The sequence below is a fragment of the Mus musculus genome, chromosome X (genome assembly GCF_000001635.26).
Source record: "Mus musculus strain C57BL/6J chromosome X, GRCm38.p6 C57BL/6J".
NCBI lineage: Eukaryota > Metazoa > Chordata > Mammalia > Rodentia > Muridae > Mus > Mus musculus.
The window spans coordinates 92,934,736-92,950,625 of record NC_000086.7 but is presented as its reverse complement, the minus strand read 5'-3'; the positions used below and the strand labels follow the sequence as shown (position 1 = coordinate 92,950,625).

Here is a 15,890-nt window from a genome sequence, read left to right as displayed (position 1 = left end):
GATGGAATGAGTTTAGGCATAGCAGGTTGAGTTCATTTTAGGAAATTTACTAATACATTATAATTGCATTTTTAAAATTACAAGTAAATACGGATATGTTAAAGTAACAAAAATTTGACTTTGCCTGGTATAAGATGGCACCTTTGAAGGAGTCAAAGCATTTTAAACTATCAGAAAAATAGCTTAGCTTCTTCATGGGTAAGGATAATATCTTCACTTTATGCTTTTTCTTGTCATTATTTAATACTAAATAGAAGAAGTACCAATATGAACTTCTAGTCTACTCATTGTAACTGATCGAGTGTGACTTTTTTTTTTACAAGTTTTTCTGATCCTTTGGATCTCAGTGTCCTCATTTGATAAGTGATAGGAATTCAAAACTAGGTTCTAAAGCCTTTTCTTCCATTAGAGTTTGATCTGCAAGCTCTATTGCTAGCTTTGGTCTCCTTATTTGGATGGCTTTTCTCAGACTACCATATCACCTTTGCCATCAAAATTACCACAAACTTGCTTTTTTTTTTTTTTTCCATTTTTTATTAGGTATTTAGCTCATTTACATTTCCAATGCTATACCAAAAGTCCCCCTTACCCACCCACCCCCACTCCCCTACCCACCCACTCCCCCCCTTTGGCCCTGGCGTTCCCCTGTACCGGGGCACACAAAGTCTGCGTGTCCAATGGGCCTCTCTTTCCAGTGATGGCCGACTAGGCCATCTTTTGATACATATGCAGCTAGAGTCAAGAGCTCAGGGGTACTGGTTAGTTCATAATGTTGTTCCACCTATAGGGTTGAAGATCCCTTTAGCTCCTTGGGTACTTTCTCTAGCTCCTCCATTGGGAGCCCTGTGATCCATCCATTAGCTGACTGTGAGCATCCACTTCTGTGTTTGCTAGGCCCCGGCATAGTCTCATAAGAGACAGCTACATCTGGGTCCTTTCAGTAAAATCTTGCTAGTGTATGCAATGGTGTCAGCATTTGGAAGCTGATTATGGGGTGGATCCCTGGATATGGCAGTCTCTACATGGTCCATCCTTTCATCTCAGCTCCATACTTTGTTTCTGTAACTCCTTCCATGGGTGTTTTGTTCCCACTTCTAAGGAGGGGCATAGTGTCCACACTTCAGTCTTCATTTTTCTTGAGTTTCATGTGTTTGGGAAATTGTATCTTATATCGTGGGTATCCTAGGTTTTGGGCTAGTATCCACTTATCAGTGAGTACATATTGTGTGAGTTCCTTTGTGATTGTGTTACCTCACTCAGGATGATGCTCTCCAGGTCCATCCATTTGGCTAGGAATTTCATAAATTCATTCTTTTTAATAGCTGAGTAGTACTCCATTGTGTAGATGTACCACATTTTCTGTATCCATTCCTCTGTTGAGGGGCATCTGGGTTCTTTCCAGTTTCTGGCTATTATAAATAAGGCTGCTATGAACATAGTGGAGCATGTGTCCTTCTTACCAGTTGGGGCTTCTTCTGGATATATGCCCAGGAGAGGTATTGCTGGATCCTCCGGTAGTACTATGTCCAATTTTCTGAGGAACCGCCAGACTGATTTCCAGAGTGGTTGTACAAGCCTGCAATCCCACCAACAATGGAGGAGTGTTCCTCTTTCTCCACATCCTCGCCAGCATCTGCTGTCACCTGAATTTTTGATCTTAGCCATTCTCACTGGTGTGAGGTGGAATCTCAGGGTTGTTTTGATTTGCATTTCCCTGATGATTAAGGATGTTGAACATTTTTTCAGGTGCTTCTCTGCCATTCGGTATTCCTCAGGTGAGAATTCTTTGTTCAGTTCTGAGCCCCATTTTTTAAGGGGGTTATTTGATTTTCTGAGGTCCACCTTCTTGAGTTCTTTATATATGTTGGATATTAGTCCCCTATCTGATTTAGGATAGGTAAAGATCCTTTCCCAGTCTGTTGGTGGTCTTTTTGTCTTATAGACAGTGTCTTTTGCCTTGCAGAAACTTTGGAGTTTCATTAGGTCCCATTTGTCAATTCTCGATCTTACAGCACAAGCCATTGCTGTTCTGTTCAGGAATTTTTCCCCTGTGCCCATATCTTCAAGGCTTTTCCCCACTTTCTCCTCTATAAGTTTCAGTGTCTCTGGTTTTATGTGAAGTTCCTTGATCCACTTAGATTTGACCTTAGTACAAGGAGATAAGTATGGATCGATTCGCATTCTTCTACATGATAACAACCAGTTGTGCCAGCACCAATTGTTGAAAATGCTGTCTTTCTTCCACTGGATGGTTTTGGCTCCCTTGTCGAAGATCAAGTGACCATAGGTGTGTGGGTTCATTTCTGGGTCTTCAATTCTATTCCATTGGTCCACTTGTCTGTCTCTATACCAGTACCATGCAGTTTTTATCACAATTGCTCTGTAGTAAAGCTTTAGGTCAGGCATGGTGATTCCACCAGAGGTTCTTTTATCCTTGAGAAGAGTTTTTGCTATCCTAGGTTTTTTGTTATTCCAAACAAATTTGCAAATTGCTCCTTCCAATTCGTTGAAGAATTGAGTTGGAATTTTGATGGGGATTGCATTGAATCTGTAGATTGCTTTTGGCAAGATAGCCATTTTTACAATGTTGGTCCTGCCAATCCATGAGCATGGGAGATCTTTCCATCTTCTGAGATCTTCTTTAATTTCTTTCTTCAGGGACTTGAAGTTTTTATCATACAGATCTTTCACTTCCTTCGTTAGAGTCACGCCGAGATATTTTATATTATTTGTGGCTATTGAGAAGGGTGTTGTTTCCCTAATTTCTTTCTCAGCCTGTTTATTCTTTGTGTAGAGAAAGGCCAGTGACTTGTTTGAGTTAATTTTATATCCAGCTACTTCACCGAAGCTGTTTATCAGGTTTAGGAGTTCTCTGTTGGAATTTTTAGGGTCACTTATATATACTAACATATCATCTGCAAAAAGTGATATTTTGACTTCCTCTTTTCCAATTTGTATCCCCTTGATCTCCTTTTGTTGTCGAATTGCTCTGGCTAATACTTCAAGTACTATGTTGAAAAGGTAGGGAGAAAGTGGGCAGCCTTGTCTAGTCCCTGATTTTAGTGGGATTGCTTCCAGCTTCTCTCCATTTACTTTGATGTTGGCTACTGGTTTGCTGTAGATTGCTTTTATCATGTTTAGGTATGGGCCTTGAATTCCTGATCTTTCCAGAACTTTTATCATGAATGGGTGTTGGATCTTGTCAAATGCTTTTTCTGCATCTAACGAGATGATCATGTGGTTTTTGTCTTTGAGTTTGTTTATATAATGGATTACATTGATGGATTTTCGTATATTAAACCATCCCTGCATCCCTGGAATAAAACCTACTTGGTCAGGATGGATGATTGCTTTAATGTGTTCTTGGATTCGGTTAGCGAGAATTTTATTAAGGATTTTTGCATCGATGTTCATAAGAGAAATTGGTCTGAAGTTCTCTATCTTTGTTGGATCTTTCTGTGGTTTAGGTATCAGAGTAATAGTGGCTTCATAAAATGAGTTGGGTAGAATACCTTCTACTTCTATCTTGTGAAAAAGTTTGTGCAGAACTGGAGTTAGATCTTCTTTGAAGGTCTGATAGAACTCTGCACTAAACCCGTCTGGTCCTGGGCTTTTTTTGGCTGGGAGACTATTAATAACTGCTTCTATTTCTTTAGGGGATATGGGACTGTTTAGAAGGTCAACTTGATCCTGATTCAACTTTGGTACCTGGTATCTGTCCAGAAATTTGTCCATTTCGTCCAGGTTTTCCAGTTTTGTTGAGTATAGCCTTTTGTAGAAGGATCTGATGGTGTTTTGGATTTCTTCAGGATCTGTTGTTATGTCTCCCTTTTCATTTCTGATTTTGTTAATTAGGATTTTGTCCCTGTGCCCTTTAGTGAGTCTAGCTAAGGGTTTATCTATCTTGTTGATTTTCTCAAAGAACCAACTCCTCGTTTGGTTAATTCTTTGAATAGTTCTTCTTGTTTCCACTTGGTTGATTTCACCCCTGAGTTTGATTATTTCCTGCCGTCTACTCCTCTTGGGTGAATTTGCTTCCTTTTTTTCTAGAGCTTTTAGATGTGTTGTCAAGCTGCTAGTATGTGCTCTCTCCCGTTTTTTCTTGAAGGCACTCATAGCTATGAGTTTCCCTCTTAGAAATGCTTTCATTGTGTCCCAAAGGTTTGGGTATGTTGTGGCTTCATTTTCATTAAACTCTAAAAAGTCTTTAATTTCTTTCTTTATTCCTTCCTTGACCAAGGTATCATTGAGAAGAGTGTTGTTCAGTTTCCATGTGAATGTTGGCTTTCTGTTATTTATTTTGTTATTGAAGATCAGCCTTAGTGCATGGTGATCTGATAGGATACATGGGACAATTTCAATATTTTTGAATCTGTTGAGGCCTGATTTGTGACCTATTATGTGGTCAATTTTGGAGAAGGTACCATGAGGTGCTGAGAAGAAGGTATATCCTTTTGTTTTAGGATAAAATGTTCTGTAGATATCTGTCAGATCCATTTGTTTCATCACTTCTGTTAGTTTCAGTGTGTCCCTGTTTAGTTTCTGTTTCCATGATCTGTCCATTGGTGAAAGTGGTGTGTTGAAGTCTCCCACTATTATTGTGTGAGGCGCAATGTGTGCTTTGAGCTTTACTAAAGTTTCTTTAGTGAATGTGGCTGCTCTTGTATTTGGAGCATAGATATTCAGAATTGAGAGTTCCTCTTGGAGGATTTTACCTTTGATGAGAATGAAGTGTCCCTCCTTGTCTTTTTTGATGACTTTGGGTTGGAAGTCAATCTTATCAGATATTAGGATGGCTACTCCTGCTTGTTTCTTCATACCATTTGCTTGGAAAGTTGTTTTCCAGCCTTTCATTCTGAGGTAGTGTCTATCTTTTTCTCTGAGATGAGTTTCCTGTAAGCAGCAAAATGTTGGGTCTTGTTTGTGTAGCCAGTTTGTTAGTCTATGTCTTTTTATTGGCGAGTTGAGACCATTGATGTTAAGAGATATTAAGGAAAAGTAATTGTTGCTTCCTGTTATTTTAGTTGTTAAAGGTGGCATTCTGTTCTTGTGGCTGTCTTCTTTTAGGTTTGTTGAGGGATTACCTTCTTGTTTTTTCTAGGGCGTTGTTCCCGTTCTTGTATTGGTTTTTTTCTGTTATTATCCTTTGAAGGGCTGGATTCGTGGAGAGATAATGCGTGAATTTGGTTTTGTCGTGGAATACTTTGGTTTCTCCCTCTATGATAATTGAGAGTTTGGCTGGGTATAGTAGCCTGGGCTGCAGTTTGTGTTCTCTTAGTGTCTGTATAACATCTGTCCAGGCTCTTCTGGCTTTCATAGTCTCTGGTGAAAAATCTGGTGTAATTCTGATAGGCTTGCCTTTATATGTTACTTGACCTTTTTCCCTTACTGCTTTTAGTATTCTATCTTTATTTAGTGCATTTGATGTTCTGATTATTATGTGTCGGGAGGAATTTCTTTTCTGGTCCAGTCTATTTGGAGTTCTGTAGGCTTCTTGTATGTTCATATGCATCTCATTCTTTAGATTTGGGAAGTTTTCTTCAATAATTTTGTTGAAGATGTTTGCTGGACCTTTGAGTTGAAAATCTTCATTCTCATCCACTCCTATTATCCGTACGTTTGGTCTTCTTATTGTGTCCTGGATTTCCTGGATATTTTGAGTTAGGATCTTTTTGCATTTTCCATTTTCTTTGATTGTTGTGCCGATGTTCTCTATGGAATCTTCTGCACCTGAGATTCTCTCTTCCATCTCTTGTATTCTGTTGCTGATGCTCAAATCTATGGTTCCAGATTTCTTTCCTAGGGTTTCTATCTCTAGTGTTGCCTCGCTTTGAGTTTTCTTTATTGTGTCTACTTCCCTTTTTAGGTCTAGGATGGTTTTGTTCATTTCCATCACCTGTTTGTATGTTTTTTCCTCTTTTTCTGTAAGGACTTCTACCTGTTTGATTGTGTTTTCCTGTTTTTCTTTAAGGACTTGTAACTCTTTAGCAGTGTTCTCCTGTATTTCTTTAAGTGATTTATTAAAGTCCTTCTTGATGTCCTCTACCATCATCATGAGATATGCTTTTAAATCTAGGTCTAGGTTCTCAGGTGTGTTGGGGTTCCCTGGACTGGGCGAAGTGGGTGTGCTGGGTTCTGGTGATGGTGAGTGGTCTTGGTTCCTGTTAGTAAGATTCCTCCGTTTACCTTTCGCCATCTGGTAATCTCTGGAGTTAGTAGTTATAGTTGACTCTGTTTAGAGATTCTTCTTCTGGTGATTCTGTTACCGTCTATCAGCAGACCTGGGAGACAGATTCTCTCCTCTGAGTTTCAGTGCTCAGAGCACTCTCTGCTGGCAAGCTCTCTTACAGGGAAGGTGCGCAGATATCTTGTATTTGGACCTCCTCCTGGCCGAAGAAGAAGGCCCAAAACAGGACCTTTCTCAGACACTGTGTTGCTTTGGCAGTTCCCAGGTGGTACAGACTCTCACCTAAGCAGACTAAATTCCTAGGTTCCTTGGAGTCTCGGGACCAAGATGGCGACCGCTGCTGCTGTGGCTTAGGCCGCCTCCCCAGCCGGGTGGGCACCTGTCCTCCGGTCCGGAAGGTGGCCGGCTGTCCCCGGCCCACACAGGGTGCTGCCTCAGCGCCTCTGTGCTTCTGCCTGTTCCAGAAGCTGTCAGGTTCTCTGGCGCACCCTCTCACCTGTTCAGACTAATTTCCTAAGTTCGGCGGGTCTCGGACCAAGATGGCGACCGCTGCTGCTGTGGCTTAGGCCGCCTCCCCAGCCGGGCGGGCACCTGTCCTCCGGTCCGGACGGTGGCTGGCTGTCCCCGGCCCACAAAGGGTGCTGCCTCAGCGCCTCTGTGCTTCCGCCTGTTCCAGAAGCTGTCAGGTTCTCTGGCGCACCCTCTCACCTGTTCAGACTAATTTCCTAAGTTCGGCGGGTCCCGGACCAAGATGGCGACCGCTGCTGCTGTGGCTTAGGTTGCCTCCCCAGCCGGGCGGGCACCTGTCCTCCGGTCCGGAAGGTGGCCGGCTGTCCCCGGCCCACACAGGGTGCTGCCTCAGCCCCTCTGTGCTTCTGCCTGTTCCAGAGGCTGTCAGGTTCTCTGGCGCACCCTCTCACCTGTTCAGACTAATTTCCTAAGTTCGGCGGGTCCTGGACCAAGATGGCGACCGCTGCTGCTGTGGCTTAGGCCGCCTCCCCAGCCGTGCGGGCACCTCCACAAACTTGCTTTTATTGATAAGTTTATTTCCTTGTATCTTCCCAATTCAGTTTATTTCTTTTTTACCTTTATTTTATATTACTTGATGCTCATTGGTAAGCCACAAGATAAATATGATTTGGCATGTGTTTTAATTTCATCATGGGCTGTGTTTGTCAAGAGATGTTTGTATCTGATTTGGTTTTGTTTTGGGGGGGTATCATTGAATGAAGAGATCTTGATGAATGAATGGATCATGCATCTTTCTTCCCAAAAGATACAGTTGATAAGGATGAGATAGAAGCAAAACCTATTACTTTTGACCATTTCTTGTTGAATATTTTTGGTTTAATTATTTGCCTCATTATGCACACACACACACACACACACACACACACACCTGTGTGCATCACACTTTTATGTTTCAAATTAATAATCCTCAGTATTTTGTATTATGTAATCATTGGCCAGATTTCATGGGGCAATGTAGCTACTTTGAACATAGCAGATAATGCATTTTTCACTTTCTAACTTTGTTCCTGACCATTATAGTGCTATTTATTGACCTGGGGATACAATTTGCTAAATGCTGCACTAAGTGGTTGAAGATGTTAATGTACCTCTCAAAATGTCTACCTTATACTCAGGGAGCAACTAATTTTCCATATTATTATGTCCAATATATTATAAAAATGAAAGTATAGTCATCACTATCACTATTTCAATTTTATGACTTCTCTTAATCTTTCTTATCCAACTGAGATACAAACTTTCTCAACCCCAAAGGAATCTATATTTCAATAATAAAGGCTCGTATTCCTATTAATCAGCATGAATAGAGATAAATTTATAATTTTCAAAAACATACATGAATATCAAAATGATTCCGTATTATGAAAATGTTCCAACCATATTACTAATGGTAATCATTGCACCAAAATATACATCTATAATAGTGTATTGGTAATTTTAAATAAATTTATTTTCCAGCATTCATTCAAATACCTGTACAATTCTGGGGCAGTATTCTGTGCGGCTCTTGAATTTTCAAGATTCATTTTCTAATCAGTGAGATCATTTACTGCTCTCAGATGCTAGGCCAGGAGTAATGGAGCAGAGAGAGTTGTTAGCTATGGCATGCTGCCTTTTTCTCTCATTTATCTGGGAAAAGCAAGAAAAAGAATACCTTAACATCCTCTTTCTTCTCCCCAAAAGGAAACAGACACTAATCAACATTCATTTCTGCCTCCAAATCCAGCAACTCAATTGTCCACAGTGTCACAGTGCTGTCTGTTACCTCGGCTCCTAATCATGAAATCTTCTTAGAAGAATGGCAAGTAGCCTTGGTGTATCCCAGGTGTGATCTGACGTGCTGCCCAGAACCATCAAAAGAGAAAAATGATAATGATCAGCAAAGTGGTGGCATTTCTTTTTTAAAATTCCAATCATACCGGGTGACTTAGAGCATTATATAATGGCAGACAGTATGTTATGTTTTCACAATGTTAAGAACCAGAATGGTTAGAAAGATCTGCATTTTCTATAGAGAAAGGAATGTGATAGATTTAAGCTTCCATGAAGTTATTATAAGTAACAGTGCTGGCAGAAATGTTATAAGGATGTAAAAAAAATCGCCATTTCTCTAAAATGTCTTAGGAGAGCAATTTTCATGTGATGATAATCTGTATTAATATCTGGTTGTCTAGCTTTTTGGGTGGAAGCCAAAATTCTAGGCATTTTGCTTTTAAGTTTATTTGAACATTGATGAAACTGGTAGATTGGGAAAGAAATTGACAACAGATGCCTGACTGTATCTGAGATAAATTCAGTCTTGTCTTGTCACACTTTCCCGTTAAACCTGGCTGTTCCTAAACGCTAGTATTTGGTGGTAACCAGGACAAAACAGTAAATGGGGCTCATCTTGCTAGGGACTGATAGGCTCACTAGAAGTTTTAATCCTGATAGATTATCTGCTCATTATTTTTCACATTAGAGTCCGAGTTTATTTTTCATTTTTATTGTCCAGAAAGACCATGAGAGAGGCCTTAGAGATGGTTGTGATTTTACTGATGTGGTCTTTCCAAAGGATGATCACTATCTGATGCCATGGAACATTCAGACAAGTCTTTATTGTTGATTTTAATAGACAAGAGTAGAGACACAAACTACAGAAAACTGCACATAACCCACAGATTAATACAATTTATTTAGGATTGTTTGCATTTGTTTAGTGTGTGTCTGTTCATGCATGTACAACTTACAGGAGTCTGTTCTCTTTTCCCACCGCATGGATTCTGGTGATTGATTTCAGATTCGCAGGCTTGGTAGCAGGTACTTTTACCTATTGACCCATTTCACCTATCTGAAAATATTTTCTTCAGTTTTTTTTCTTTCTGTTTTCTATATTTTTCACTTGGAAGAGCCCATTACTCTTTTACATTTCCCCTAAATTTAGTGTTAGGGTTAGTGCAAGGCTTCGGGTTAAGAATAAGATTAGTGTCCATGTTAGGGTTAGGGTTAGTGTTAGGGTAGGGTTAGAGTTAGATTTAGGGTTGCAGTAGGAATAGGGAAGGGGGTATGTGTAAGGGTAAGGAGTAAGTGTATGGATTAAGGTTAATATTTATAGAAAATGGGAGGGAAGACATATTGTTATCAAATAATAATTAAAACTATAGTACTGCTTTTGGAGGTTTTGCAACCTGCTTTTGCTGCAGTTCTATACCTGATATTAGAGATGGATGTGAGAAGAGAATAATGTGAAAAGCTACTATCACAATGGTTGCTTCCTTTATCTTTAACTTCTTTTCCAAATTGTCCTTCTATTATAGTCCTTGCAGAGTCCCTGAGAAGTTGTCTTTTGTATCTACAGTATTATTTTGTTTGTAATTGGTAGGATATATTTTAGTAGGCTTATTCCATTTTGACTTGCACTGGAAGTCCTGATTTATGTTTTGAAAGGATCATTCTATTGTGCCAAACAAGATGAGAGACACTGACAATAATGTTTAGATCACTGTACTAGTTTAGGTAGGAGGTGGTGCTAGCTTTGACAAGAAAGATGGCAGGAGTGCAAAGAAGAGTATGAGTTCAAGAGGCATGCTCAAGGTAGAATTCAAGGGAGTCTGGAATAAATTAGAAGCAAGATGTAGGAAAAATGTAAAAGATGCTGGCTTGAGAAAATCGATAACTGATAGTACCATCTGACAAAATAGGAACTACTTGAACATTTTAAAGTGTGTAGTTATGTATGTAAGGAAGGTTGCAGATAGATATGAGTTCATCTTTGAACAAATGGAGTTTGAACTGCATTTGAAACACTTAGGTCTAATTCAAAGCTGGGAAATTTGTATGTACATGGCAATAAGACCCATAGGAGATCTCTTTGGATTGAACATATAAATTTATACATTATTTACCTAAAATAGTAATTGAAGTCAGTGATATGGTTTTAGATAGCGAGTAATGATTTTACACTGAGAAAAAAGAATCCAAAACTCACCACTGAAGAACTTAGACATTGAATGACTTACTATAAAAAGGGGAGATAGAAAGAATGAAGATAAAGGTCAGAAGAAAGCTAAAAGTGGATTAAAAAGCCAAGGAAAGAATGTTAGAAGTTGGTTGGCTCACCATGTCCATTGTTTTGACTCATTAAAGACGATGAAGAGGGAAAACTGCCTTCTTGGGGTACAGGAACCTGACTTTAGAATAGACCACCAGTGGAGGTTGAATGTGGTTAATGAGTTAGAATTGGAGAATGATAGGTGTGCAGGTGGGGTCACAAATATTCGTGACTCTCAAGAAATGTTTTGTAGTGAAGAAGATGGATGGAAATAATTGTTTACTTGGAGGATATGGGACAGGATTTTTTTTAATGCAAGAAAGTTGAGCACGTTTGAAGTTTATGGGGCTGATTTGTTTGGTGAGGGGAGACTGAATGAATATATATATATAATATAAGTCTGCTGTAAAATGTTGGGCTAGAGAAAGCACTCAGGATGGTCAGGACTGGGTGGTGGTTTCTACATTTGATAGTGTAAAGGTGAGACATTTTGGCTGGCAGCTTCTATTTTGTCTGTAAATATTAGCCAAGGTTGTTCTCAGAAAGATAAGGATACCTGATGGATTTAGATAAGGAGACACTGAAGCTTGATGATGCAAATGCTCTAGAAAGTGGAACAAGCTGTTTGAGGAAGTCTAAACACATGGCTCCTTTTAACCCCATGGTCCAGACATACTGCACATTTATAAATTACAGAAACCTATTGTTTGCCCCATATCCCCAAACTGTGACCTAAGACTTTATCTCTGCTTATAGTATACTCTGGTGGTTTCCATTCAAGTTTCAGATCTTACTTTAGATGATATATCCTCTAAAAAGCCCTTTTCTGTGTTTGGAAAAACACTGTATGTTTCTATTGCCACACTTACCTTTTGTATAGTCACTGAATGTTGTTGTAGTTGCTTGTTTAAATCACCAGTCACCCACTAAAGGTAAGCTGTAAGAGGTCAGGGAGCAAATCAATAGGGATGTAACCTATATCATAGGGCCCACTACATAATAGTTGCTTAAGGTACAGCTGATGATGGGATTTAGTGAACTCCCTGTTATAAGATCACTGGTAAAATGCTTACAAAGATGATAAAACTCCCAATAGTGAATATCTAAATGAAACATATAGTCTCTAAGAAGCCCTATGCAATTCAAAACATTGGCCACTGTGTAGGGGTGATATTAAGAAAAGAAATGAGGGAGCTGGGAGTCTCTGATTCATTTCTACTGTCAGGGCTTGCTAGGGGAGAGCACTGACCTGTGTTTTTCCCAGCTGCTTTAATAACCTACTGATGCTGAAAGGGAAGTGCATTGTGGGTACAGGAGGGTGGAGAGAGCGATAGAAAGGGACACCAACCTTCTGAATGAGGCCTTAATTTGCACTGAATCAAATGTGGTCATGAGCCACAGTGGTTCATTTCAATGCTGTTATTTAACGGTGCTCATTATTTCAGTAACCTGCGAAAAACAGTGAGGCATGAAAGCGACTTTTCAGTGTAGACAAGCAGATCATGGTAGTTTTCTTGGAGAAATACCAATTGTTAATTAAAAACAAATCCCTATTTTTGGGGGGTTCTAATTCTTTAAAAAGATCAAGATGTACAGGTGTACCTGTGTGTAAGATGACGGAAGAGCAGATTTAAACTGGAAGAATACTTTACAGTTAGGCTGTCTCCTTCTCTCTGAGAGGCTAATAAAACTACAAATGCCAGTTAGGCACTAGATTTACAGTTACTTTTGCATATGCTTTGAAAACTCACTAATCTTTGGGGAATTTTAGCTTATAGAGAAAACAAGTTAGTACTGAGAAGTTCAATTACTCTCCTAAAATATCAATAGCTTTGCAGTAAGAAAGGCAAACAGCAGGCCTCTTTCTATATCAAGTGTATTCTCAAGATATCTATAAAGGCTTTCTACAAACAGCAAGAAAGGAATCAGCTATAAATGTTACTCAGCGGGAAGGCTTAGGAATGGTGGGTTCTCCTCTGTGTCTCTAGTTTGGGACTGGGACTGGTGTTCTGTCACTTCACAGCAGGAGAGGCCCCAGCTGTGTTTTCCTTTCCTATGCTTTAATTAAGACTCCCATTTCCCGGTAGCTGGACCACTTTTCAGGTCTTAGGTATGGTGTTGTTTGGTTTGATTTCTGGAGTGATTACTTTACTCTGGCAGGATCCAGTTTTGGCTCCCTGAGGAACACCTGCTAAGTCAGGGTCTTCGGGGTTTCCTGACTGTCCCAGGCTGTCACAGTAGTGCCATAATAACCAGCCTTGCCTCCTCCAGGGGCTCTACATTTTCGGGGTTTCTAGTTCAGTCCATGTCATTTAATACATGTTGTGGATAGCCCAGGGTCTAATTGTATTTGATGTTAATTCCGTTTTCCTGTGAGGGGCTGTGAACAAGGAATGGGTCAGCAGTCAGGTCAGCACTCCTGTAAACCTGCTTCCCACCTTAATTTGTAAAATAAAGGAGAGCTGATGCTTTGGCAGATAAAGGGAAGGTGGAGCAGAAGGTGAGAGAGAGAGAGAGAGGAAGGAGAAAATGGAAGAGGGAGAGGATGTAGAGGAGGAGGAAGAAGAAGAAAAGCAGAGCAGAAGCACATGGCCTGGGGAAACCGCAAGTTCTAAGGGGTCTCATAGATGTGGAAGAGGGTAGTGTAGCGGTAGATCTGCCCAATCTAGGCGCACAGCATGTATTCATATTAATTAAGTTGTGTTTTCATTGTCAGGGCATATTTGGTAAGTTTAAGATTTACCACAACAAATACATTCATTTTTAGGGGCATAGATTTGATTACTTAAATGCTTTTTTTTTTAAAGGTAGTCTGTCTTTCCCATACAGCTCAGTGTATGAGGAGAACCTAGATTCAAACAAGTCTTTGGACCATTGGTTTATAGAAGGGCAAAACATTGGAAAAGGAACTAGCTTTGGAGAAAGTCATACATTGAGAAATCAAGGATTGTTAGGTCATTCTCCATAACTAAAACAAATAGATTCAAAATGTTATATGCTGGGTGTTTCCATTGACCCTTTTCATATCTAAAACCAAGGAAATCCTTGGCAAATAATATATGTATTATGTATGTAGATTATGTGCATGTGTGAGATGCCTGCTACATATACATGTACATACAAACATACATTTATCTGATCTTCACTTATACAAAACTCTTATATTTGAAGACATTTTGACCCTCCCCCAGAATATTTCAACACAGCAAGTCTTCATTTATAACCTATACCAAAGTGAAACATAATGTGTATCATAGTGGCTGAGGAATATATTTAGAGTTTGGAGGGTATAGGCTCTACTTATTTGAATTTAGGTAAGCCACTTTGTCCTCATAAGTCTATTGTATGTAAAATGAATAAAAATAAAAATATTAGTTATATAGTTGTATTAGGGATCAAGCGATGTCATATAATTAAAGTTTAGATCATTGTCTGGCAGTGAGTGTTTAATAATTCTTCATATTTGTTGTTGTTGTTCTTGGATGGGATATCTTGAGGCATATATGGGCTTCACACTTATGATTCTCCTGCTTCAGCCTCTCTAACGCTGGCATTATAGGTATATACCACAACACATGGCATCTTTATGCAATTAAACAAAACATTCTACTACACAGACATGTGCTCAGCCATGTCTTTGATGCTTTTGTCACAATATCAAGGAGGTGAAAATAATCTAAATATCCACCTGACAATTAATAATGAAAATACTACACACACACACACACACACACACACACACACACACACACACACACACACATATTTCAGGTATAAGGAAAAAGAAAATATTTTTTACTATCTTTTCATCAGAAAAGCATATCTACCTCTACTCATAGGTTCTATGGCATAACTCTGATAATTTTGTGTAAGAAATTTTTGTAATTAGAGATAGAAACTTCAATTCTTCTGCCCATCATTCTTACTATCCTCCTGCTTTGTTTTATGGGTTTTCTTGACACGAAATCACTAATGTGGGTTGAATTATGGCCCTTCTAAAGTTTATTGTGATGGGCATTAGTTTTCCAAGGCTGCTATAGCAAATACCACAGACTGAGTGGCTTAAACTTCAATTCATTTTCTTATACTTCTAGAAATCAGGAGGCCCTAGGTCAAGGTACCAACAAGGTTCATTGTTTGAACTTCTCTTTATAATTTATAGATTTCTGTGTTCTCTCTGTGTCCTAATCTCTTCTTCATAGAACTATATTATTTGTACTATATTAGGGCTTCCTAAAATGGCTTCCCTTAACCTCAATTACCTCCTGAAAGACTCTGTATCCAAATACAGTCATTTTCTGGGGAATCAATAGTAAGAGCATGACTTTTGGGGAGAAGGAGGAGCACATGTCAGCCTATGACAAACTCTTTACTTCTTGAATTCACACCTATGTGACTGTGACTCCATTTAGAAATTTAATTACAGAAGTAATCAAATTAAGATGAGGTCACACTGGATTAAGATAAGATGGGTTTTAAATGTAATGGTTTCTTGTCTTTACAAGAAAAAACATGATATAGGGGAGGTATACAGAGAATAAGGAGGGGGTGGTCCTGCTAACATAATTCAAGAAGTGCCAAGGATTGCAAGATATCAAAAGCTAGGAGCAAGGATGAATGTATTTTTAGTGCCATCAGGGGAAAAATGAACCTGAGAATATCTTTATTTTACATTTTTAGCTTCTGGACAGCCCCCTACCCAGTTTGTGATAGTGTGTCATGGAATCTTGGAGGAATAATATGCTTCCTGACATTATATATTTGTCTTCTAGGCCCTCCACTAGAAGGACAGCTTTCTTAAGTCAAGGAGTTGGCTATCTGCATCACTGTTTTATGGCCAGGATAATGGATATTTACCAACTGAATAACTGACTAAATGAATGGGCAATGCTGAAGGGTTAGGAGCACAGGCAGGAAAAGAAAAACAAAGAGGAATGCATTGAAAAGGTAAGAGTTAGCTAACCTCAACTATACTAACCTGCTAATAAGTGAACTTTCAAATGGGAGCTGGGGAAGGAATTGAGTTCTGTGTAAAGACAAAGTATTGAAATTAGAGTGGAGGAGATGTTCTGAAAGCATAAATACCCAATAGGAAGAACTAGAACATAGTGCATTGAATTTCCACAGGTCATGGAAGTAGCA

At 39.3% G+C, this 15,890-nt stretch overlaps 1 long non-coding RNA gene across 2 annotated transcripts in view; it reads left to right on the top strand.

The window, feature by feature from the left end:
• Gm38657 overlaps nucleotides 1-15,690 on the top strand; it is a 123,009-nt gene extending 107,319 nt beyond the window's left edge. For both annotated transcript variants that reach the window (XR_878137.1, XR_878136.1), the window contains one exon: nucleotides 15,521-15,690. This is a non-coding gene — a long non-coding RNA (predicted gene, 38657). The remainder of the gene's footprint in view (nucleotides 1-15,520) is intronic.
• The last annotated feature ends 200 nt before the right edge of the window (nucleotides 15,691-15,890 follow it).